This window comes from Anabrus simplex, chromosome 2 (assembly GCF_040414725.1).
Source record: "Anabrus simplex isolate iqAnaSimp1 chromosome 2, ASM4041472v1, whole genome shotgun sequence".
In the NCBI taxonomy this organism is placed as follows: Eukaryota; Metazoa; Arthropoda; class Insecta; order Orthoptera; family Tettigoniidae; genus Anabrus; species Anabrus simplex.
In genome coordinates this window covers 610,037,088-610,064,427 of record NC_090266.1, presented here as the reverse complement: position 1 = coordinate 610,064,427, position 27,340 = coordinate 610,037,088, and the positions used below count along the sequence as shown (strand labels likewise).

The window sequence follows — 27,340 nt, the reverse complement described above, 5'->3', positions numbered from 1 at the left end:
TTTGATCGGTTGAAACCCAAAGAGGGTTGTAATGGCAGTGGGATTGGTTTCGTATTCTAATGTAAAATGAAGATGTCATTTTGCATCTTCAAATTTGGATACACTTACATCAACTTAGTACTCTCCTTTACCGCTGTCATTCTAGAGGAATCTTGAGATAAAACACGAAATTGATCGAAATTTCTTGAGTATGTACTGTATTTATATTCGGTGTTATTTCTTTTTTTTTCCTCCTCGAACCAAAGTAGAGAAGCACATTGTCAGTGACATTCAGCAGACCGAGAACGGTTCGGGAATCGCATAATTCAGTCAGAAAATCACTTAATTTCTCACCGAAGAGGTTGCATTCCAAATCTTGCTTAATATATTCGAGATCTTCGTGGTTTCCCACGTTAAACTGCATGTCCCTGATTTATGATCACTAGACTGACAGCCATATTAAATAAACCTGCTTTAAGTGGAGATATTCCTTATTTATAATGAAATACTGGAAAGATTACGGATCAGTAGTCTTTCTACTAAGTGGTACAGACCCTTATACGTAGGTGGTTTGAAAAGTTCTCGGAATGTACTATCTTACCTCGGTGGAACTGCTTTTATTTTTCAACATAGTCTCCCTGTAGACTAATGCATTTGGTCCAGCGATGTTCCAATGCCTTGATCCCATCTCGAAAATGAGATTCCTCCAGGCCTGCAAAATACCTCTCCAATTCGGCTGTCAGTTCTTCCCTTGTAGAAAATCTCCGTCCACCGAGGAAAATTTTCAGCTTGGGGAATAGATGAAAATCTGATGGTGCCAAATCAGGTGAATAAGGGGGATGTGGCAAAATTCGTACTCCAGTTCATGAAGTTTTGCCATGGCAATAACACGTGTGTGCGGCGGAGCGTTGTCCTGATGAAAGATGACCTTTTTCCTTGCCAAACCAGGCCTTGTTTCGCGTATCTTTTCCTGTAGTTGGTCTAGGAGGTTTGCATAGTATTGCCCCGTATCAGCAGAATGCCTTTTGCATCCCAGAAAACTGAGGCCACGACCTTTCCGGCCGAACGCACTGCCTTTGCTTTCTTTGGTGGTGGTGAATCAGCATGTTTCCACTGCTTTGACTGCTGTTTTTTCTCTGGGGTATAGTAGTGGACCCAAGTTTCATCTGTAGTCACAAACCGGCGCAAAATATCTTGTTGGTTGCCCTGAAAACGGGCCAGACTTTGTTCGGACATTTCCAATCTGCTGCGTTTATTGTCCAATGTCAAGAGCCGCGGCACCCATCTTGCGGATAATTTTTTCGTACCCAATTCTTCGGTTAAAATATAATATACCCGTTCGGAAGACATCCCTACAGCTTCAGCAATCTCCCGCACTTTCATTCGACGATCCTCCATTACCATTTTATGCACTTTTGCGATAAATTCTGGGGTCGTAACACTTTTTGGCCGTCCACTACGCGGATCATCATCCAAGCTCTCCCGACCAAATTTCTGGTCCACTTGGCAACAGTTGAAAATGAAGGAGCAGAGTCCCCCAGCGTGTTCTGAAAGTCGGCAAGAATTTCCTTTGCTTTCATACCTTTCCTTACAAAGTATTTAATCACTGCTCGAATCTCAGTTTTTCCATTGTCACAAATCACTACGCGGGAACAACAACAAAGAGTCGTCACTACCACACTCCTGCAGCTAGACCACTGACGCGCCACGTGTTCACTCACAAAGGATGTGTGATTATTGCGCGGGAACCTCGTTGCTCTAGCACTGACATCTAGCGGTGATTCCGAGAACTTTTCAAACCGTTCTCGTATATGCTAATCTTTACACACACAATCCCTAGGTTCACGGAATTGTAGAGATGTTTAATTTCCGAATCATAAGATTACGGTCATACTTCCCGTCTCCAATCAATCAATCAATCAATCAATCAATCAATCAATCAATCAATCAATCAATCAATCAATCAATCAATCAATCAATCAATCAATCAATCAATCAATCAATCAATCAATCAATCAATCCTCATCTCTCTGTACTGTGAAGGGCTAGATTAACTTGGATTTTACGTGAATTTTAATCATTATCAACAGGACGTTACAGTTTCTCATAGAGACGTAATGAATGAAATGTCGTATGGCTTTTAGTGCCGGAATATCCCAGGACGGGTTCGGCTCGCCAGGTGCAGGTCTTTCTATATGACTCCTCCAGGCGACCTGCGCGTCTTGATGAGGATGAAATGATGATGAAGACAACACATACACCCAGTCCCCGTGCCATTGGAATTAACCAATTCAGGTTAAAATCCCCGATCCGGCCGGGAATCGAACCCGGGACCCTCTGAACCGAAGGCCAGTACGCTGACCGTTCAGCCAACGAGTCGGACACGTAGAGACATGATTATCCATTTCGAAAAATTTGACAGGGATTTGAAGCGCAACCAGCTTGGGAAGAAGTTAACAGCAGTGTTCGTGAGCTATGATACCTTCCGGTGTTCCATAGATTATATCCCTTAAGTTAATAACGTGCAATTACTTCTTTTCATTCCGAAAACTGATATCACTGTACAAAAAGTTACAACGTGTGTTCGCCCTCTGAATACAGTTATGTGATTTCACGTGTGATGGATATAGGGAATGAAATGAAAACATACAACCTGTTTTCCAGTCATTGACCGGGTCAGGGATGGAATGAATGAAGCAGATATAGGCTGTTAATACGATGGGGTCGCCACTCCCAAAGTGATTATTAATGAATGATAGATGCTATGAAATGATAATGGAGAGTGTTGCTGGAATGAAAGATGACAGGGAAACCGGAGAACCCGGAGAAAAACCTGTCCCACCTCCGCTTTGTCCAGCACAAATCTCACATGGAATGACCGGGATTTGAACCACGGTATCCAGCGGTGAGAGGCCGACGCGCTGCCGTCTGAGCCACGGAGACTGGTTATAGGGAATAATGATTTGAAAATAAAAATATGCCATCACATACCACTTTCACAAAACAGAGATTTAATTATTCATGTAAAAGCAAAACTTGGAAACCTTGGAAGTCATACAGTATATTGAACCAAAGACGTTTAGAACGACATTTTTCGTCGTTTCCGTTTGTATTCACGTTCAGCGGCGTCTCTAAGGACCAACAATATTCTGCCAACATACCGTCCCACAAACCACTTTCCCATTGCTGCAATGTCAAGAATACACATTGACAAGGAATTTTCTCTGTTGCGTGTGAATTGATACTTATTTCCGTAACATCATCATCATCATCATCATGTTTACCCTCCAGGTTCGGCTTTTCTCTCGGACTCAGCGAGGGATCCTACCTCTACCGCCTCAAGGGCAGTGTCCTGGAGCTTTAGACTCTGGGTCGGGGGATACAACTGGGGAGAATGACCAGTACCTCGCCCAGGCGGCCTCACCTGCTATGCTGAACAGGGGCCTTGTCGAGGGATGGGAAGATTGGAAGGGATAGGCAAGGAAGAGGGAAGGAAGCGGCCGTGGCCTTAAGTTAGGTACCATCCCGGCATTCGCCTGGAGGAGAAGTGAGAAACCACGGAAAACCACTTCCAGGATGGCTGAGGTGGGAATCGAACCCACCTCTACTCAGTTGACCTCCCGAGGCTGAGTGGACCCCGTTCCAGCTCTCGTACCACTTTTCAAATTTCGTGGCAGAGCCGGGAATCGAACCCGGACCTCCGGGGGTGGCAGCTAATCATGCTAACCACTACACCACAGAGGCGGACCTTATTCCCGCAACAAAGAATAAAATTAACAAATATTTCCGCAGAAAAGGATAACACTGATATCTTGAAGAAACGGCATGTGATGGAGAAAAACTAAAATCTTATCTGAATTAACCTAAGAAAATGAGTTTAATGTAATCTATATCTGCGTATTTTCAGTGATATGTTTTAAAATAGTTTAAAGATCGTTTGCTGCAGTTTATTTCTATTTCATACGATGGTTGTTCAGCCATAAATCAGCTCGCTAGGGGAGAGTTCTGACAACTGTCTGGAGTAAGTTCTGCTCAATATTTCCCTCAAGTGGGCGACCTATGAATGAACGAGGGTTGCTGGGATGTTGAGGAACCCGCCCGCTTATGTCGTGGCACTCGGTGATTGGTCCACCTTGTCTTCCTACACAAGTTTTTTCTCAACCCCGCCAACCTACACAACCTTCTTTCTTGTCGTCTTTGGCCCAGAAACGCGTTCCAGCGCCCCTCAACGCCCCGTTCCCAGCCCGGTGCGCGCCGCGCAACCCTTCCCGCCGGGGTTGGTGCCTATATAACAGCGCCGCTGTCAGGAGCACAGCCAGACTTGTTGACAGGAGCCGGGTATCGCTAATCCTCTTCTGGCAACGTGTGGAGCAGCGTAATTCTCAGAGCAAGGGTAAGCCTCACTTAGATTTCTACCGAGATCTCAACTGTTGATCGCAGCATTTCTTAGGGACATTTTGAGCTTTAATACAACCTGTTGTAACTAGCACTGCTACATGTAGATTTTTCACTTTGTAGTATGAAGAATGACAGGTCTTTGGCCATTTCTACATCATAGCATGTCACATTTTGTCGTTTAAAAATATTATTTCACAAGGATATTTTTTGAACTGAAATATAGGTCCTTACTGAAGGTCTTACTTTATAGACTGATAGAGTACCGTAGTTTTTCTTGATGATGCTTGTTGTTTAAAGGGGCCTAACATCTAAGGTCATCGGCCCGTAGTTTGTCTCGTGGTCTTTGGAAGGAGTAGTCTCAGTGCTGTCTTGTTCGCTCGTGACAGTCTCGGGAGATCCCTCACTAGTTAGGATGGGAGAACACCGTATCTCGACATCGCACTGTTCAAAACGAAAAGCAAACAAGCTTGTAGTTGGTGTCGCGATCATAGCCATGTGTTTTATGTGGAATCCGAACCACAGAGACATGACTTTGAGTTCAGAAATCCCACATCCGTTGGTCAGGTTTCAAACCGTGGTTGCCTTGGTGAGAATCGAGTGACTATGTCACTCAGCTATCACGCCCCGTATCTCATCGTTCCTTTAGTCAAGTTTGTAAAGGTCTTATCTACCACCTTCGATTACCTCAGAGGCCTAATGGTTATTTTGATCAACTACTTTCCTTTTTCATCTCCTTATTTCATGCCATTTAGAAGCTCGTTTGGGGACTCTGTAGTCGAGAGGGTGAATGTATACTTGTTTCACAAGGAAAGAACAAGGTGCGAATTCCCATAAGCAAATTTACAAACACAGAAGGGCTTGTACTTATAGAAGGGCACCCAATGTTCAACAGAAATAAGTACAGATTATTTCTTAGGCACACAGACGGCCGAAGTTTAGGACATTATTTAACGTCCCATTACTCAGCTAAATTCTCGGTGATGATGGGATGGGGAAAGGCTAGGTCTGAGAAGGAAGCAGCCATGGCCTTAATAAAAGCCTGGTGTGAAATGGGAAACCACGGAAAATTATCTTCAGGGTTGCCGATGGTGGAGTTCGAATCCAACAGCTTACAGCTCGTTGCCGGTACCACGCGGTACATTGAGAATAGTGGAAACCTTTACATCCCACTATTCTATGGTCCTGTACAGATATGGCTTTGCTTTTAGTAGTTTTCCTACCTAATGATAGATTTCTTTTGGTATTTCTCGTTGAAACTGTTCTACAGGGGCATGGTTCATTCATGTAATCGAAGCTTTGAAATTATTATTCATTGGCAGGTCAATGACAGCAGGTTACAGTATCTTCAGAACACAGTTTTTATTGGTTGGATGATTGATTATTTTTTCTTTTCTCCTAAATCAACTTACTCTCTCAGAAACAGCTGGTTGTTGACTCTCATTCAATTTGGGTCATTAGTACAAACACGTCGCTTGAGTAAGGAAAGTGATTTCGTTACATTAAATGCCATTGTTATCAAACTGTGACACGAAATATTCTATTCGATTCTATGCAGACTTCTGTAGCTGTCCTCAGCTAAATGACATTGTTATATGCTGGCTGATGAAATAATAGGGATTGTAATCGTATCGAAAAGATAAGAGCTGTTGGACCGCATTCACCATTACTGCAGTTACTGTCTAGCTTGGACAACTACTTTTCGGTGTGGAGAAAAACGATGTCTAAGAGCATAGAGGGGAGAAGGGATGGAACAATGCAACAGTAAAAGTGAACAAACCAGAATACATATTTTTGACGTAACTGGTACCATAGTGTGTCTCAGATACAAGTTGTTATTGAAGTAAACCATGTTTCTTAATTGTTGCTGTTTACTGAACTGAATTAATTTAAAAGTATGTTTTCAATCACGTCACAGCAAAACTTATTTTCAAACATCCAGGAAAATAATTTTTATGAACATTTCTCTGCTATGCCGTTCTTTTATAAAGAACTTAGAATCGGTAAAAAAAAAAACTATTGGAAAACTCAAAATATAAAGTTTCGTTTAGATGTCCAAAATATATGTTGGTCAGAGTGCACAATTTTCCGTGCTACCACCTACTTCATGTAAATAACTATAAATCACCCCGGAAGGAGAGGGGATGTACGTGGAAAAGTTTGGCAGCCATCTCACTTATGTATCATACCAGTTGAGGGTTAGTTTAGTTAAAATACTATATACCACATTTTCTTGCCTGCTGTGATTCAATTTGCATTCAGTATTAAATACGGTATGTTTTAACTTCGTATTATTAATTCACTTATATCTTTATATATTATATAGTGTGTTACATACATTATTCTAGGCAGTAATCCTATTTAAATAAGATATATATAGGTAACACACTCAGGTTTGCAGTCAGTGTTAGAAAATACACTCAACTGAAATATTTTAGTTATACCATGTACTTTTTATAAGTCGAATTATCAATAACTATTTAATTTACACTTTCTCAACACTGAGTATCTTCGAGTATGCCTGAAGGTGGTTTCCGTTTCTTCCAGTGTTGTTTAGTTCTAATCTTCAAGCAAATCAACAATAGAGCAGATAATTTAATCATTAAATCATTATTTTATAAATCGGATTAACAATTCTGAAGAGAATATGAGTACATGATGTGTGGAGTACAACTGGGCTTCAAGTCTCCAAATTATAAGAACGCTAAATTGCTTTCCTTACTCAACTTTAGATGCCAGTTCGAAGACATTTAGCACTTATGACAAAACAGTATGTACGGTTTCCTGTATCGGTTCAAATTGCCACAAACATTTCTGTGTTTCTATTATTTTCTTATTTTTTCTGAATCTTTAGTTTCTGTTATTCCATAAACAGCCTTTAGTATTTCTCCCTGTGAATGTTGTAAAATTTTTTATGAACTCTTATCCACGCGAATACTAAAGAAATAAATTTGGTGGCGATTTTCTAAGCGATACCTACTAGGCGACCTTAAACTTTAGACTTAGTAATTGATCAGTACATGCGGTCTAGTAAGTTATGATTTAATACTTCATAGCTCCAATCGTTATCCGAACTTAAGGACTTCTATTACAGGTGACGGGTTGGATGATGTCCGTCTTCCACAAGGTTCACAAAGCTACTAAATGAAAGAACAAGGAACTGATTTTTATTTTTATTTTTGAAAGATGTTGTTGAATTCAATACAATACACCATTCCAGTCTGGGACGATGACCTAGATATCAGGTCTCTTAAAGTAACAACCATAATAATAATGTCCGACTCGTTGGCTGAACGGTCAGCGTACTGGATCATCATCCGCAAAGGCCTTATCTCAGATTCCAGTTCTTTACTCTTATCATTTTCTCTTCAGGTTCGGGAATTTTTGAAAATATATGAGTGCAGATGAATGATCTATATAATATTCACCTTTGTTGGAAACTTTACATCGTGCGCGCTTTAGGCGGTCAGAATTACTTGTGGATGTGAGTTACGAAGAAAGTAGTGGTAAGGTAGCGGCTATGGCCGACAGTCCCGACATTTACATGGTGTGAAAAGAAACCATGGGAAACCATCCTCATGGCTGCCGGTTGCGGGATTCAAATCCACCATCTCTCTAATGTAAGCCTACCAGCTGTACGATCTGCTATTATTATTATTATTATTATTATTATTATTATTATTGGGAAAGGAAATGTAGACAACCAGGAATATTAAAGTAGGTTCAGCTCTATATGTGTTATATGCTTGTGACTCGCAACTGGAAAAATTATGACGTTGATGATTATTATTATTCTTCTTTCTTTCCGTGTGGCTATTTCTAGCCGAGCGCAGCCCTTGTAAGGCAGACCCTACGATGAGGGTGGGCGGCATCATCCATGTGTAGGTAACTGCGTGTTACTGTGGTGGAGGATAGTGTTATGTGTGGTGTGTGAGTTGCAGGGATGTTGGGGACAGCACAAACACCCAGCCCTCGGGCCATTGGAATTAACCAATGAAGGTTAAAATCCCCGACCCGGCTGGGAATCGAACCCGGGACCCTCTGAACCGAAGGCCAGTGCGCTGACCATTCAGCCAACGGGTCGGATATCAATAAAATATGCGCAGTGGTGTGTTGCCTAATTTGTTTAACTTGACTTTGGGTGTTAATTTTGTATTAGGATAGCACCGGTCCCAATCTTATACCTTCATCCCTCTTATGCCAACTGAAGCGCATTTTTCTGTACATTCTTTATAATGAAAATTCTATGGGCTTCTACGTGATATACAGTGCGTTTATAGCACTGAAAATTCCACTGTGACAATACATTCCTTGCTCCAGCCCTTAATCAATTTAAAGTAAACACAGAGTTAAGTGCTTCTATTCTGTACTAGAAAATTTCGTGGCTCTTTCCCATATTTTCCACAGTAGTTTCGGTACTTTAATCAATTTTAAGGGCATTCATTCCAATAATCCAAAACCCAAGAAATAGCTGACACTACTACTGACACCATAAGAACACAAGCTACTGGACATATTATCATATGCACGTGCATGGGACTATTCCTTTGGTCGCTGAAGTTCGATACATTTGGCATAATTTACATCCTATGTCACTAGAAGTCCAAGTTGTGATAACTTTACTCTCGCTCGAGCATCCATTTAGACCTACACTGGAATCACAAAACTTTCCTGTAGACGTTGAAAGCGTTGTATTTTTGAAGAAATCATTGTTGCCGATGGACTCAGATTTTTGTAACAGTTACGGACCATAGGTTACTAGAAGGTGTTAATGATTTCTTTGAAATGTTTGAGACATCCTTTGTCATTAATGCTGCGTATTTAAAAAGGTCAAATTAAGACTATTAAATGGATTGGTCTTCCAAGGCGACTGCTGCACTGCCAGACGGCCTACAGGTACTGAAGTATCACGTGGACAGCGTGAAGACCTTCTCAGACGTATTACTTGGCTTTCTTGATCGGGCCAGCGTATTTACGCATTTCTTTGATAAACCAGTGTTATTTACGACAGGCAATATTGCGTGCAAGTGCAATTATTTTGATCTAAAGTACTTCGAATCTGAACTAAGTAGCCTAATATACCAACGTTGGTAAACACACTAAAACCTTCACCCAGGACATTAACTGTCAAGTACAAGTTGGGAAAACTTGTATCTCCGACTGTGAAGTTTTTCACTCCCATCTTGGACCGGAAATTGGCTTTGAAGATGGGTTTACTATCTGTTATAACTAGGGCTCGGAAGTTGAGGGAAACGTCCTTTTCTTCTCGAGTATCCGAAAACGAGGCCCACCATAATATATGTTCATTCTGGGTCATTGTAGGCCAGAAAGTGGTGGGATTTATTTGTCCTTTGTTTGCCTTTTACGGCGTTTTTTGGCTTATTGGTCCGTTTTTAGCTTTTTCAGGCCTTTTCGACTTTTTTTCTGCAACTTCGTCTTCTTTGGAGTACATTTTTACTGCCCATTGTCATTTCGAATCATCATTCGTTCACCTATCACCTCTTAAACATCCTTTCTCTAGTAAATGCATGCAGTATATTTCAACCATATCTGACAAGGGATAATTTAATGAAATGAAATGAAAAATGAAACTAGTGCTTGATAAAACTAGGGGTATCAGATTATGTGCAAGATAAGTGAAATATTGAAAGGAGACCATTTTTATGTGAGTGTTTTTGAAGAGGAAGATCACACTTGATTCAAGTATGAACCATTAACATGCGTTGATGTGGACAGAATTTTCTCGATGTTTCGCAACGTGCTGTGTGAAAACGTATGATCCTTCAGACCTAAGAACCCGGAGATGACTACTGTGATATACTGCAAAGCCAAGTGATGTAAGGCTTCCGAATTCCAATTTCTCTAACCCTAGTGTGCTCAAGCCAAATATGATTCCAGTTATACTCATGTTAATTTCTTTCTCCAGAATGTGCATTGCGGGTTCGCTGAATATTCATTCTAGATGGAAAAAAATATTTCATTCTAAATGCCGCAAGTAATTTTTTAACGAACACGAAATTTATTTTATTAATTTATGTTAATCTAAAAATAGGGGCTGCCTGGCCGAGGCGGTAAAGGCGTGTTCGGTTCGCCCGGAAGGACGTGGGTTCGAATCCCCGTCAAGAAGTCGCAAAATTTAAGAAACGAGATTTCCACTTCCAGAGATGCATATGGCCCTGAGGTTCACTCAGCCTACACCAAAAATGAGTACCAGGTAAATTCCTGGGGGCAAAAGCGGCCGGGTGTAGAGCTAACCACTCTACCCCATCACGTGCCGCGGTTAACAATGGTGGAAGCCTTTACCTTCCACTCCTCCAAGGGCCTTCATGGCCTGTACGGATGTGTCTTTGTCTTTGTCCAATCTAAAAATATATACTCTCTGAAAGAAGAAGTATTTTACTCATATATTTTTGCAATGTTATATACCACCAAAATTTTGCATTTTAAACATAAAATATGTAGTTAAAAATAAAATTAGGAATGAAGTTGAATCTCATTTTTATGTCTTTTCTGCCAGTTTTTAGGTCCTTTTGGATATTTTTATGTCCTTTTATTGGTCTTTCTTGGGCAATTTATAGGTTTTCAATTTCTGAGCCCTAGTTATAACACATCGTAGTGCTGGAGAAAGACTTCAATGTATTTACACTGTATGCTATATGGATAGGTTATTCCACATCAGTGAGGCTCCTATCAGGCCAATAACGTTCCTCGTTAGTGTTCTTATATGATGAAATATTGACTGTCACTGAGAACATTAACACATGAGAAACGTGATTGCTTGCCTTACAGAGCTCCACACTTCTCAGGTGGTATCGGGTCATATTCTCGGGTAAAAATGCTGTACTCATGTCCCCAATCGCTTATCAAGTACAGTAAATACTACCCCATTGAACAGTCCTTTTCCTTCATGACTTGACGGATATTTTACAATGGTAGGAAGGAAGGAAGGCAAGCCCGCGGTTTAGAGGTAGCGGAGGTCCCGGGTTCGATTTCCGGCCAGGTCAGGGATTTTTACCTGGATCTGAGGGCTGGTTCGAGGTTCACTCAGCCATTACAATTGAGGAACTACCTGACGGTGAGATGGCGGCCGCGGTCTAGGAAACGAAGAATAACGGCCGAGAGCATTCATCGTGTTTATCACACGACACCTCACAATCAGCAGGCCTTCGGGCTGAGCAGCGGTCACTTGGTAGACCCTGCCCCTTCGGACTTGTTGCACCTTGGGGTTTGGTTTGGTTTTAAGAAGGAAGATATTAAGCAAACAGTGGTCACGAGTAGGGAATATGTGGTTGTTCATTTCTGAGCGATAGTCGGTCTCAGTGGTGAAGTCGATTAGTTGTTGCCCTCCTCTTCCCAAATTTGTGGTTTCGATCCCATGTTACAATTCCGTGTCTTTGGCTCCCGGTACATTAAAAAGTCCTGCGGGACAAAATTCCGACACCGTGGTACTTTTCCATTTCTCTAGCAATTGAAGGGATGTTAAATATTATTATTTCTTTGAACTAGAGTATCTGCAGTTGTTAGAATATTTTCTACTTGATCTATAAAGATAAACATACACGTGAATAGACTCTCTCGCCACAGAGTTGGATTATGCTAATAACGCTACTGAGAGATACTTTGCTCATTGGACTTATCTGGATCTGATTTCTCGTTCTACTTCCCGATATTTTGGGGTCAAATGCATCCGGACATGAGTTGACAATCCTCATAGTGCTGGGGAAGTGTGCATTGACAGCATCAGTCTACGTGAGTATGGTTTCCTATCTTCATGGAACTCCGTCATTACCGCTCCCCAGCGCGAATGGGAAAAGTGAAATTCGAATGACTTGTTTATGAATAATAACAATAATGTTATTGATTTATTGATTTTACGTCACACGAATTACTTTCAGGGATGGGCACGAGTTTTTTCCTGAAGGATCTCTTTTAATGGCCAGTAAATCCACCGACACGAGACTGGTTGATTTAAGCGCCTTCTGGGATCTTAGCCGGGAAGGAACCCGCCAACTTGGGCTCAGAAGGTCAGCGCTTCTACCCTCTGAGCCACTCAAACCGGCGACGTCGAGTAAGAGTTTGTGACAAATACTGAGAAATGCTCAGATTAGTATGCTCGCCATCTTACGTAATCAGCATAATTATCACGAGTAAGGAATGAGTGGGAGCGTTTTGTGCGCCTTAAGTCCTGACAGAGGTGCATCTGTGGATCGAGCGTGAGGCGAACATCATCCTGTAAAACAGCCGAACTAATCTAATTGATGAACAGCCTTTCAAGGAATGGGATACTGATTTGATTAAACCTCAAGGAGTAGGAAGTCAGGATCTGGAGAAGTAAATCACCAGTCAGGATAGACTTTGCGGATATCCTCTCAGAGAGCCGTTGAGTAGCAGAATATGTTAAGTCAGATGATAAGGTTTCCAACTTTTGTCATAAAAAACACACTCAGTTTGTTTCCTATGGTTTTACGTCGCACCCACACAGACCGACAGGTCTTAGGGGATGGTGAAGTAGTACAGGGAAGGAAGCGACTGCGGCGTTAATTAAGGTACAGGGCTGCCGGCAGTGAGGTTCGAAATCACTATATCCTGAATGTAATCTCACAGCTACATGACTCAAAAGTATAGACTTATGTACTTATATTGGAGTTTCATTCCTTGCCGTTCTCTTATTTTAACATAAGTAAGATAAGAAAGATACAAAGAGTCCGGCTGATCACACAAACCGTAATCTTCAACCATTGCTCTGTAGTCTGACAACAACCACATGGAAGACCAGAGCTCTTCTACCTTTTAATTAAAAATGTCGTAGGTTACTTAAAACTTTCAGATGCACACCTTCAACGACATAATTGAACAATGCCAATTGTTAACATTCATGGCAACTTCAGTCCACCTTAGTAGGTGTTGAAATGGTAAGAATCCAAAATTAAATTACTTACTTTCCGACTTTGAAGAATAAGTAAACCGAGCTCGATAGCTGCAGTCGCTTAAGTGCGGCCAGTATCCAGTATTCGGGAGAGAGTAGGTTCGAACCCCACTGTCGGCAGTCCTGAAAATGGTTTTCCGTGGTTTCCCATTTTCACACCAGGCAAATGCTGGGACTGTACCTTAATTAAGGCCACGGCCGCTTCCTTCCCACTCATAGCCCTTCCCTATCCCATCGTCGCCATAAGACCTATCTGTGTCGGTGCGACGTAAAGCAACTAGCAAAAGAATAAGTAACGAGTGGATTAGCCAGTCGTTGGTTGTCTGAGTGCTCCTGAATTCTACAGAGTTGTTCACAGTAGCCTCGAAATATGACCCGTGCACGGAAAGGCACCCGAAGTCAGTAATGGAAATTTTACAGCAGAGCTGGGCTGTAAAAATTGCATTTCTATATTTTGAAGTTCTGCGCTATCTATGTGTCTTCTTAACAAACTATGTTACACAGCAGTTTGAGACTTCGCCACTCGAAGTCATGAAAACTTTGTACAACTGGTAAGAATAAAAAGTGTGATTGTTTTTACGTCCCACTAAAGACTTTGACGGTTTTCGGAGTCGCCGAGGTGCTGGAATTCAGTCCCCCGGGAGTTCTTTTACGTGCCAGTAAATCTACCGACACGAGACTGACGTATTTGAGCACATTCAAATACCACCGGACTGAGCAAGGATCGAACCTACCAAGTTGGGGTCAGAAAGCCAGCCCCTCAACCGCCTGAGTCACTCTGCCCGGAAATTAGTGAAAGCTGTAACTGAGTTTTTCTCAAAATACAATTTTCTTGATAGCAACAGTCAGCAATGCACCTAGAAGCATGAACTCATTTTTGAATGCTCAGTATCTTATACCAATTTAAGAATTACAAAAATCTCAGAATTCCGCCGCTGTGGTGTAGTGGTTAGTGTGATTAGCTGCCATCCCCGGAGGCACGGGTTCGATTCCCGGCTCTGCCACGAAATTTTAAAAGTGGTGCGAGGGCTGGAACGGGATCCACTCAGCCTCATGAAGTCAACTGGGTAGAGGGGGGGGGGGTGATTTCCCCCTCCCCGCACAGCCATCCTGGAATTGGTTTTCCGTGATTTCCCACTTCTCCTCCAGGCAAATGCTGGGATGGTACATAACTTAAGGCCTCGGACGCTTCCTTCCCTCTTCCTTGTATACCCCTTCCAATCTTCCCATCCCCCAACAAGGCCCCTGTTGAGCATAGCAATGGAGGCCGCCTGGGCGAGATACAGGTCCTTCTCCCCAGTTGTATCTTCTCGACCCTATGCCTCACGCTCTGGAATACTGCCCTTGAGGCGATAGAGGTGGAATCCCTCGCTGAATCTGAAGGAAAAACCAACCCTGAAGGGTAAACGGATTAAGAAAGAAAGAAAGAACATCTCAAAAATGAAAAATCGTACTTTAGGTTCCTTTCTGCGCAACGGGTCACATATTACTGACCTAAGAACATCATGCTCCACTATTCGGGAACTGAACTGTTTAGAGATCCTAGGTCCAGTGGTTATTCTCTGCATGAATTTTAATAATTCCAGTACCCACGATGATAATCGAAGATTTCGAGATTCATACTGTCGAGTCCGTTACATGGATCACTCAGATGTTACTGTAGGTCACAAACTAGAACATGGCTACAGAACATTCAGTCACTTATCACCATTTATTATTCCTGCTCCTTGGCCAAATGGTTAGCGTGCTGGCCTTTGGTCACAGGGGCCCCGGGTTCGATTCCCGGCAGGGTCAGGGATTTTAACCATAATTGGTTAATTCCAATGGCTCGGGAGCTGGGTGTGTGTGTGTTGTCTTAATCATAATTTCATCCTCATAACGACGCGCAGGTCACCTACGGGAGTCAAATCAAAAGACCTGCACCAGACCTCTTCGGAGGCCACACAACATTATTATTTTACTATTTGTTAGAAAAGAAAACCATGGCCCGTATCACCCATTATCAGTCTGTAAAGATAAATACTACCCAGACAAATAGGCTTTTGATATTGGAGTTATGAGTGGGCCAGCGTAACGACAGTCGTATTATTTGACTTTGCTGACAATATTCCCTTATTCATATAAAAGGCACCTCCTCAGCCTTAGTGGACCTTTCCCCACCCAACCTTCAGGCTGGAATTAAAAGGGGGCATGGGAACCGAATACCGGTTGCCGGCGATAGTGGTGTGCTCAGTTTACCCGGAATATAATATATTGCTTTTACGTCCCACTAACTACTTTTATTACGGTTTACGGAGACGCCGAGTTGCCAGAATTTTTGTCCCTCAGGAGTTATTTCATGTGTCAGTAAATCTGTCGACACGAGGCTGACGTATTTGAGCACCTTCAGATATCACCGGACTGAGCCAGGATTGACCCTGTCAAGTTGGCTATCCGGAAGAATATGGGTTCGATGTCGAGACCTCCACTTCTGGAGGTTCTCTCAAAGTACACCATAAATGAATACTAGACTAATTCTGGGGGACTGAGGTGGCCACTCTATCCCACTTAGTGCTGAGGTTATGAATGATGGAACACTTTACCGGGCTTTCATAGCCTGTACGGAGATGGCTTAGCTCTGATGACCGGGTGCCATCACCGCTGAGTTTTCTCTAAGCAGGTCATGGTTCGAATCCCGCACAATGCTTGTGGCATTTGTGATTTAAAAACAAATGAAAACCGTGTACCTATCCTTCATATTCCTCGTACAGCTCGAGATCTTGTCACCATGATTACGATGTCAACAGTTACTTAAAATAACGAGCTACCTTGCTTATTTTCACTAGAATTAACATGCTTGGACGAGCCAGGAATCCAAAACTAGGTCTCTGCTTAAACTATTTCTGACGTAGTGATTTACGTTTTGCATCACATTTTCCTTTTTATTTGAGGCATAGTGATGCATATTATGCATCACCTGCATCACCCTGCCTGATGATCTTAGAGCTGAAGCTTGCACGGTGTGTAGAAGTATTTAGTTTATTTTCCGGGCTGAAACGTGTTGTTGTTATCTGTACAATTTGCCGACGTTTCGAATACATTGCAGTATTCTTTGTCAAGGCGACCGAGGTAATCAGTCTTCCAGGCAGCACTACTGCAAACGTCGGCAAACTGTACGTAATATTCAGATAACAACAACACGGTTCAACCCGGAAAATAAACTAAATAACCCTGCTTAATGGTTTGAGGCATAGTGATGCATATTATGCATCACCAGCATCACCCTGCTTAATGGTCTGGCATTACCGTCACAGTGATGCAACGCGTAAATCACTTATTCGTCGTAGTCTGAAGTTCACTAACAAATGCCTTTAGCTTAATTACTACCATACGTGCACTTAGAGGCAAATAACTATGGTCTGAATGCTGCCGCGTTGTGTTATCAATGTACGTCTGCTGTGTAGCAAGGGTACAGCAGCGTGCAGGAGTCACCATGAGGTTGACCATCATCATTTCCTACAGCTGTTATTTAAGAAAATCGTCCTCCACCTAATATAGATAATTAGAAATAGTCTATATTCAAAGGTTTGCACCCAATAATAATAATAATAATAATAATAGTAATAATAATAATAATAATAATAATAATAATAATAATAATAATAATAATAATAATAATAATAATAATAATACAGTTACCGGGCGAGTTGGCCGTGCGCGTAGAGGCGCGCTGCTGTGAGCGTGCATCCGGGAGATAGTAGGTTCGAATCCCGCTATCGGCAGCCCTGAAGATGGTTTTCCGTGGTTTCCCATTTTCACACCAGGCAAATGCTGGGGCTGTACCTTAATTAAGGCCACGGCCGCCCTTCCAACTCCTAGGCCTTTCCTATCCCATCGTCGCCATAAGACCTATGTGTGTCGGTGCGACGTAAAGCCCCTAGCAAAAAAAATAATACAGTCGTAATAATAACAGATAGTGTTCTCATTTTAAACCATGAACTTCCTTCACCGCTTTTCCCACACCTGTGGGATATTAGGTCCGAACTGTGTAGCACACATATGCATTTATCCCTGTTTTACGTCCGGATGCCCTTCCTGACGCCAACCGTACATGGAGGGATGTAATTACTATTGCGTGTTTCTGTGGTGATTGGTAGTGTAGTATCTGAATATGAAGAGGAAAGTGTTGGAACAAACGCAAACGCCTAGTCCCCGATCCAGAAGAATGAATCAAACGCGATTAAAATCTCCGACCCGGCTGGTAATAAAACCCGGGATCCTCTGAACCGAAGACCTCAACTCTGACCATTCAGCCAAGGAGTAGGATATTTTAAACCATGAACATCGCCAAGATAATTTAACGTGTCGCCAAAAGGAGTCGAGACTGCCCTAAAAAGTGTGAAGATTAATCCTCTTAGATTAATTTACAGTAATATATTTTGGTGTCAGCTGTTTCTAAAAGACTGCACCGGCTGTCTGGGAGTTGGTTGGATATAAAACTCTTGGTCCGATCAACAAGATACATACGTCATGGCAATAATAAGGCGGGAGATAAACAAGGAGGGGTGGCTAGTGTCGGCGCCGGTGTCAGTTTGAATCTTACAAAATCTCTTCCATAAAATATAGTGTTTTGTCGCATAGGTGTTGAAGAGGGGAGGGGCACTAGCTACCTCCTGGCCTCCGTCTTCCATCAACTTGGCTGTCCCACTGGGGAGTGGGTGTTGCATAACAGTAAATACTTGTTAGTATTGAAGTGCTCCTGAAAGTGGTTCCAAACATAATGTCGTATGATGAGGTAGCTTGAATGATAAAGGGAGAGACAGCAAAAAGTTGCTGCGCTATGCAGAGGATGTCAGGGGAACAGACTGCCCGCGATGCATTGCTAGACACACCGTTGAGAATGTAGTAGTGCTGGCGAGCGATTAATGTCATTACGGCAGGGCTAAATTATTCGTTATCAGTTAATAATGAATGAAATTGGAAACGAATGTAGATTTACCTTTCATCAAAGCAGCTGTAGGAAAGTATGTCCATCGTTCTCGATACAAGTGTTGCATCCGCATAAAATATGCTTTAACATCCTTGCGTCTCCACCTTTAAAATTTCATCTGATTTCATTCTCCATGGCTCCAAGAGTATGCAGATTGTTCTTGTACTCTTTCTGCTTTAAATTTCCCCACAAACAAAAGTCACAGACACTTAAGTCGGAGAACAAGGGGACCAACGTCCATGACTAATCGTCCTCTCCCTTATACCGAGAATCACAAATAGGTTATTTCTTTCTTTCTTTCTTTCTTTCTTTCTTTCTTTCTTTCTTTCTTATTCCATTTACCCTTCAGGGTCGGTTTTCCCTCGGACTCAGTGAGGGATCCCACCTCTACCGCCTCAAGGGCAGTGTCCTGGAGCGTGAGACTTTGGGTCGGGGAATAAAACTGGGGAGGAATAGCAGTACCTCGCCCAGGTATGCTGAACATGGGACTTGTATGGGGATGGGAAGATCGGAAGGGATAGACAAGGAAGAGGGAAGGGAGCAGCCGTGGCCTTATGTTAGGTACCATCCCAGCATTTGCCTAGAGGAAAAGTAGGAAACCACGGAAAACCACTTCGAGAATGGATGAGGTGGGAATCGAATCCCCTGTGTTCAGTTGACCTCCCGAGGCTGAGTGGACCCCCTTCCAGTCCTCATACCACTTTTCAAATTTCGTGGCAGAGCCTAGAATCGAACCCGGACCTCCAAGGGTGACAGCTAATCACACTAACCACTACACCACAGAGGCAGACAATAATAATAATAATAATAATAATAATAATAATACATTAATAATAATACCAGACACCTGTTCTTAGAGAAAGTAGTTGTTAGTATTGAAGTGTTCAAGAATGCGGATCCAATACTATACTTTTCCAGTTCGATACCTCACCATACTGATAAGTAACACAAATAATGGTCAACAAAAAGTGTTGAAATGCAACATTAATAATGCCAATAACGTGCTCTCATCAAGAATTCCACTCGTAAACTAAACATTCATTCCGTACGCTTACCGCTAACCATGCTCGCTGAACTGCCTCGCCACTCGGGGATAAGACAAGCATTTCTCCAGTCCACCTGCATGGCAGCACTGGCTTAAGTGCCTGTAACTTCTCGCTCTCTGTATTTGTAGATAGGAATGTGGGCCAGTTGGCTAGGCGCTTATCACCATATAGCCCGAGCTTTGTCGGTCGGTATTTAAGGTTCTTTTCTGTGAGAAACCCTTGGCACTCCATTTATTATACTTCCATATGAAAGAATATTCATTGGAGACGTGACTAATGCAGTGGGTTATCTGCTGGCTTTCCACTCCTGACGGCCAAGGTTAGAATTTTCCCCTAAATATCACGTGGCATCAGGAAGGGCAACCGGTCTTGCCTTGTGTAAAAAGGAGAAACCGAGGAAAACCATTTTCAGAGCTATTGGTGGCTCGATTCGAACGTACCTTCTTCTGAATGCAAACTCACAGTTACAAGATCCGTATTATTATTATTATTATTATTATTATTATTATTATTATTATTATTATTATTATTATTATTATTATTCCCTATTAATAATGACTCTTGGAGATGATAATCATCATTGAAATTTAAATTGTTCTGAAAACTTGGATGACTTGTGTCCATATTCCAAAGGGAACCTTTTAACAACATACCGGACCTCCCGCGAAACTTAAAGTTCTGGCAGTACCGGGAATTGAACCCGGGTCTACGACGACAACAAGTAATACCGCTGTTACACTACGTGGGTGGACCAGTAATGCTGTGAGATTATATGAGTTGTTCTTCTAAACGGTGAACAATATTTTGTTGGGGGAAACTTTAAATTAACAATATGGTTCATTCTGTGGTCATTAATTCCCAAAAAAGTGATAACGGTCTGTTGTTAAAACAACGTACAGTAGGCCTACTACTAGAAATAAGTAACGACCTATCTTTTGCAGTTCCACAGTGCACGTTACACGAGGCCTTATAGCCATCGCGTGGAAGTTCACGAGGTGAATCCACACTAACGCTACGGGCAATGTACTGGAATACACACTGTAAAATTACATGAAGCACGTGTAATACGTACCACCCAGCACCGCGTGATTAATATTAGTCTGGGCCAGGCACGTAAGAAAGGAATACCCTCATCTTTGTCAAACCTTATTCTGTAGCTCAGGCGCGTGAAGCATGTGCATTTCAGGTAGAAGAACGCCAGTTCGAACATTACTCTCTCCTTTAATAATTTTAGTACTGTTATACCATGTGGTCTTACGGCCGTCATTATGACAACGTATGCACAACCCGTGGGCTACTTCTAGACCTCGCCTGGCCCATGGCACAGAGGAAAGACGAACGAACATTAATATTTGGAAGATAAACCTGTCTTCCCTGTACAGATAAAGAAGAAAAAATGCAAATCGTAAGGAACAGACATGTGGACCTAATACTTCACCCACATGCCTGTGCTTTCCAAGTTCTTTCGATTCTCCACTGTATGGAGTAAACCAAGTTGCGAAACTAGTCCTCGTCCTGAGTGACATATTCCCAGACCCTGAGAACTTCTAGTCCACATTCGTTGATTGGTCATCTATATAGACGTCAAGCCATCTTCGTTTCAACATTGGCTATGCGTTCTCTATGACGTTCAGGTCCGGTGACTTCGGAGGCCAATCTAAAACCGTGATCTAGGGACTCTTCCGATACTGTGTATGAACGACTTCAGCTTAGTGCGCGGAATGGTTATCCTGCTGGAAAACAAATCCTTGGGGATAACATTCTGGGGTGAAATGAAGCAACACGTTCTCCAAAATATCAATAGGCTTGTCTATTGTATATTTATGACCAGGTAACGGTCGTGAACGAGCCCCAGCACACCAACTCTATCGTGAGAGATCTAGTCCCAGCATAACACGCTAAAGCGTCCCGAACTTTGACAGCGATTCACTTAGCGTGGTTCATATCAGGTACCAAGCTTACGATACACTCTGCCAGTCAGTTGAGATACATGTCCCGTCGGAGAAGACGAGCTTCCTCAGTCTACATTCTCCCAGCTGACGACAGAGGTTCCACGGTCCACAGCATGCTCCTCTGTCACGGCCTCCGCCGCAATGGCCCTCCGACTACGACGATTACGACTTACAAACTGCGGGGCCCTCCGTGGATCAACGGTAGAGTGTCAGACTCCGGATCGCAAGACCATTTATTCGAACGCGGCAGAGGTAGCCAGAATTTTAAAGAGTGGAATAAATCCATTCGACGCTCCATGTCCTACGATGTTAGCATGTGAAGTATCAGTGGTGACACATTTGGTATTTACCCGACTAACGTAATTAAAACTCAGCCATTAATCGCACAAGAGAGAGCTAGTTATTCTCTGACATCTGACAGAGTGGAACGGAACGTCGAATTTGACGCGCAGGCAGCCCAGAGTGCATCAGATTAAAATGCCTGCACGCGCTAAGGGAATCCATATTATTATTATTATTATTATTATTATTATTATTATTATTATTATTATACAATCTGCTTTACGTCACTCCAACACAGATACGACTTATGGCGACGATGGGGTAGGAGAGGGTGCGCCTCTGTGGTGTAGTGGTTAGTGTGATTAGCTGCCACCCCCGGAGGCCCGGATTCAATTGCCGGCTCTGCCACGAAATTTGAAAAGTGGTACTCAGGCTGGAACGGGGCGCACTCAACCTCGGGAGGTCAACTGAGTAGAGGTGGGTTCGATTCTCACCTCAGCCATCCTCGAAGTGGTTTTCCGTTGTTTCCCACTTCTCCAGGCAAATGCCGGGATGGTACCTAACTTAAGGCCACGGCCACTTCCTTCCCTCTTCCTTGCCTATCCCCTCCAATCTTCCCATCCCCCCACAAGGCCCCTGTTCAGCATAGCAGGTGAGGCCGCCTGGGTGAGGTACTGGTCATCCTGCCCAGTTGTATCCCCCGACCCAAAGTCTGAAGCTCCAGGACACTGCCCTTGAGGCGGTAGAGGTGGGATCCCTTGCTGAGTCCGAGGGAAAAACCGACCCTGGAGGGTGAACAGATAAAGAAGAAGAAGAAAGGGTAGGAGAGGTCTAAGAGTGGGGAGGAAGCAGCCGCGGCCTCAATTAAGGTATACAGTAGTCCCAGCATCTGTCTAGTTCGTAGCTTCCAGCGCTACCACTGAGTCAACTGGACACTCTGCGTGTAACCATACGTGTATTACTAATGTCATTGACTCCCTCTTAATCTAGACGTTAATTTGTTTACCGGTACTTTCATAGAATTGTGATCTATATAGCATTCGTTGTGATGATAGAGTTTCGTATTTACTCACCGGTTTATGTAATTGTTTTCAGTTCGTTATTTTAGTGTATGGCTTTGCTGGCGTGATGTAGTGTTTACAGTGCACTAGGTCTTCTGGTATGTACTAGAATAAATTTGTTACTTTCGTTGACCTGTCCCAGTCTCATCCTTGGCTTTGACAATATGAAAATGACCGAGGTATGAGCGATTCTAGTAATACTGTTCCTTATTCAGCCAGTCCCTGTTATGAATGGTGTGAAAATATCGCTCATATAGTCGGTTGGTGCTTGCATTCCAGTGGGTTTGGCAGACTGATATGTATTAGCAACTTCTGGCTCAGTGAAGAAAGCAACGGGAAACTACCTCACTCCTCATATCCCTAGCATGCCTCTTCAGTGACACCTAGGCTATCTATGACAGCTGTTGGTGGAGCTGTAAAGGATCAGACCAGCCTTCCGGCTGAATACCCAACATACATATTTTAGCGTACGGATTTTAGTGCCGGAGGTGTCCGAGGATATCTTCAATTCGCCGTTTCTGTAGCTGCTTTTCCGGGACACCCAATGCGGGTGTAGGTGTAATGTACGGGTTAGGAATGGGAAGGAAGCGACCGTGCCCTTGAGAAAGGTGCCAACCCGGCATATGCCTGAATTTGAAATGGGAAACCATTTGGAGAATGGCCGACGGAATATTCGAACCCACCTATCTCCCGAATGCAAGTTCGCAGCTGTGCGCCGCTAACCGCACGGCCAACGAGGTATTGCTCCTTTCGCTCTTTCGTCCATGCGTTTCCAGCTTCGGCTTTGGTTGGAAACTCTGATGTTCTTTGAGGTTTTTTCTTAAATGGGTCACGCTCCTGGATATATTCAAATGAGATCCCAATCTCTTGCAGATCTTTCTGTACTTCACTGATCCCTGCCCCCTTTCCCTTTTTCTCTTGGAGGGGAGTGAAAATGCGGTTGGTTAACCGTGTTGACTTCATTCAGGCCATGTTAAAACCTACAATCTGTTTTCCAGTCATTGACCGTGTCAGGAATGGAATGAATGAAACAGATATAGGCTATTAGTACGATGGGGTCGCCACTCCCAAAGTGATTTAGTAATGACTGATAGATGCTATGAAATGAGAATGGAGAGTGTTGCTGGAATGAAAGATGACAGGGAAAACCGGAGTACCTGGAGAAAAACCTGTCCCGCCTCCGCTTTGTCCAGCACAAATCTCACATGGAGTGACCGAGATTTGAACCACGGTACCCAGCGGTGAGAGGCCGACGCGCTGCCGTCTGAGCCACGGAGGCTATTCAGACCATGTGTCCATAAGAAATCATCCTCCTTTTCCGCATCACGTCGGTTATTTTCTCCATATGCGAGTACAATTCCTGGTTGTGCCGTCTCCTACACTCGGCATTATCTCTGACTGAACCTAAGATTTTCCTCAAAATCTTCCTTTCCTTAGCTTAAAATTTCTCCATCATGCCTTTTTTTGTTCATGGCGAGACATTCCGCTGCATATAGAGCCTCTGGCTCGATGACAGTGCAATAGTGTTTGATTTTAGCATTCATACATATAGGTCTATTAATATAGACTTTTTAGTCAGATGGTAAGCCAATTCAATGTTATTCATGCGTGATGCAAAGGCTTCTTTTTCGGTATTATTATTATTATTATTATTATTATTATTATTATTATTATTATTATTATTATTATTATTATTATCATCTGTTTACCCTCCAGGGTCGGCTTTTCCCTCGGACACAGCGAGGGATCCCACCTCTACCGCCTCAAGGGCAGTGTCCCGGAGCTTCAGACTCTTGGTCGGGGATACAACTGGGGAGAATGACCAGCACCTCGCCCAGGCGGCCTCACCTGCTATGCTGAACAGGGGCCTTGTGAAGGGATGGGAAGATTGGAAGGGAAAGGCAAGGAAGAGGGAAGGTAGCGGCCGTGGCCTTATGTTAGGTACCATCCCGGCATTTGCCAGGAGGAGAAGTGGGAAACCACGGAAAACCACTTCCAGGATGGCTGAGGTGGGAATCGAACCCACCTCTACTCAGTTGACCTCCCGAGGCTGAGTGGACCCCGTTCCAGCCCTCATACCACTTTTCAAATTTCGTGGCAGAGCCGGGAATCGAACCCGGGCCTGCGGGGGTGGCAGCTAATCACACTAACCACTACACCACAGAGGCGGACATTATTATTATTATTATTATTATTATTATTATTATTATTATTATTATTATTATTATTATTATTATGATACCGGCTGCGTCAACGTGTGAACAGTGCTTTGCTTCTTTGCACGTGCACTTGGACCATTCATGTGTGCCATTTACTCATTTGTAGAATTGTACATCTCTCAAGCCCTTGAACCAGTGGAGTTCAGTTACGAAGCAAACACTGGTCTGTTCGTGAGCTCTCGCATCGCTCTGGCATGGACGATGAAACAAAAGAAGTGATTAGCTTGAGGTGAAATGATCACACGTTCCGAGCCGAAATTGAAAGTGGATCTTCCCCTCGGGCACGTCATGTCTTGAGAATTCAAGGTTAACTTTCCACAGACCAAGGCTGGTTACAACGTAACGATATTGCGTGCACGGAAACTTAATCTCTGCCCTTCGCATTCTCCAGGTTTACCGTAAAAGTGGTCTTAACTACAGTACAAATGAGGTTTTCAACTCGGGGATAGAATACAGACCGCCTCTGTGCTGTAGTGGTTAGTGTGATTAGCTGCCAACCCTGCAGTTCCGGGTTCTATTCCCGGCTCTGTCACGAAATTTAAAAAGTGATACGAAGGCTGGAACGGGATCCACTCAGACTCGGGAGGTCAACTGAGCAGAGGCGGGTTCGATTCCCTCCTGAGCCATCCTCGAAGTGTTTTTCCGTGCTTTCCCACGACTCCTCCAGGCGAATGCCGGGATGGTACCTAACTTAAAGGCACGGCCTCCTCCTTCCCTCTTCCTTGTCTATTCCTTCCAATCTTCACATCTCTCTACAATGCTCCTGTTCAGCATAGCAGGTGAGGCAGCATGGGCGGGGCACTAGTCCTCCTCCCCAGTTGTATCCCCGACCCAAAGTCTCAAGCTCTAGGACACTGCCCTTGAGGCGGTAGTGGGATCCCTCGCTGAGTCTAAGGGAAAAGCCAACCCTGGAGGGTAAACTGATTAGGAAAGAAAGGCTAGAATACAGTAAGAGTTTCAGATTACACTGTGTAAGGCTGGACGTGAATATAGGATTACCAAGTGATTATTATTCAGCAGCTTGGATGTAATAAATCCGACAGATTTATTGCTAGGAGAGTAAGGATATATTTGGAAGAGACCGCCAAACTCACCAGACCATGATTCTTCTTCTTCTACCGCTTTCCCCACACCTGTGGGTTCGCGGGTGCGAACTGTGTCACACATATACGTGGATTTGGCCATATTTTACGGCCGGATGCCCTTCCTGACGCCAATTCTATGTGGAGGGGTGTAAGCACTATTGCGTGTTTCTGTGGTGGTTAGTAGTGTGATGTGTTGTGTGAATATGAAGAGGAAAGTGTTGGGACAAACACAAACACCCAGTTCCCGAGCCAGAAGAATTAATAAAACGTGATTAAAATCCCCAACCTTGAATCGAACCTTGGCCCCACTAAACCGAAGGCCTCAATGCTGCCCATTAGTCCAAGGAGTTGGACTCATCAGACCATGATTGCTGGTGACATAATATGTAGACATGAAGGGAAAGTGTGCTGTGATGGCCCATCACTAGCTCTGGGGTCTGATATCGTTCATTGGCTTCTGTTCTTACTTCATTTAAGTAGTGAGGTGTGGTAGTTGAGTAACGCTGTTACTGGGTTCCCACTAAGGCGGTCGAGTTTCAAATTCCAGACAATCCGTGTGGGATTTTGAAATGAAAATTCACGTCCCTGTAGTTCAGATTCCACGTAAAATTACGGGACATTCCCTGGCTATTATCAACATGATTTCTTTATCTAAAGGAATGTTACGATTTTTGGAGATTTGGGCGATAAAATGCCTGTCCCGTGGTGTAGAGGTAGCGTGCCTGCCTCTCGCCCGGAGGCCCCGGGTTCGATTCCAGGCCAGGTCAGGGATTTTTCTCTCGATCTGAGGGCTGGTTCGAGGTCCACTCAGCCTACGTGATTAGAACTGAGGAGCTATCTGACGGTGAGATAGCGGCCCCGGTCTAGAAAGCCCAGAATAACGGCCGAGAGGATGCGTCGTGCTGACCACACGGCCCCTCGTAATCTGCAGGCGTTCGGGCTGAGCTGCGGCCGCTGGGCAGAGCTGCGGCCGCTGGGCAGGCCAAAGCCCTTTCAAGGGCGTTAAGTGCCGTGGGTTCTTTTGGTTTTGGGCGATAAAATACTACAAACTCTCTTAGATGAGATGCGGGACTGATACTACCTACCACAAACTCTCCTAGGTGAGATCTAGGAGTGATAATACTACAAACTCTCCTAGAAGAAATACTACAAACTTTCCCAAAAGAGATATAGGAGTATTTTTTTCGTGTGGCTATTTCTAGCCGAGTGCAGCCCTTGTAAGGCAGAACCCCCGATGACGCTGGGCGGCATCTGCCATGTGTAGTTAACTGTGTGTTATTGTGGTGGAGGATAGTGTTACGTGTGGTGTGTGAGTTGCAGGGATGTTGGGGACAGCACAAACACCCAGCCCCCGGGCCATTGGAATTAACCAATGAAGGTTAAATTCCCCGACCCAGACGGGAATCGAACCCGGGACCCTTTGAAC

The 27,340-nt window shown here is 43.5% G+C and overlaps 1 protein-coding gene across 1 annotated transcript in view; it reads left to right on the top strand.

Annotated features, from left to right (window-relative positions):
- Positions 1-4,293: 4,293 nt before the first annotated feature.
- Positions 4,294-27,340, top strand: part of Proc (Proctolin) — a 93,585-nt gene continuing 70,538 nt past the window's right edge. Inside the window, exon 1 of the mRNA XM_067139245.2 lies at positions 4,294-4,372. The gene's annotated coding sequence lies outside the window, so the exon portion shown is untranslated. The remainder of the gene's footprint in view (positions 4,373-27,340) is intronic.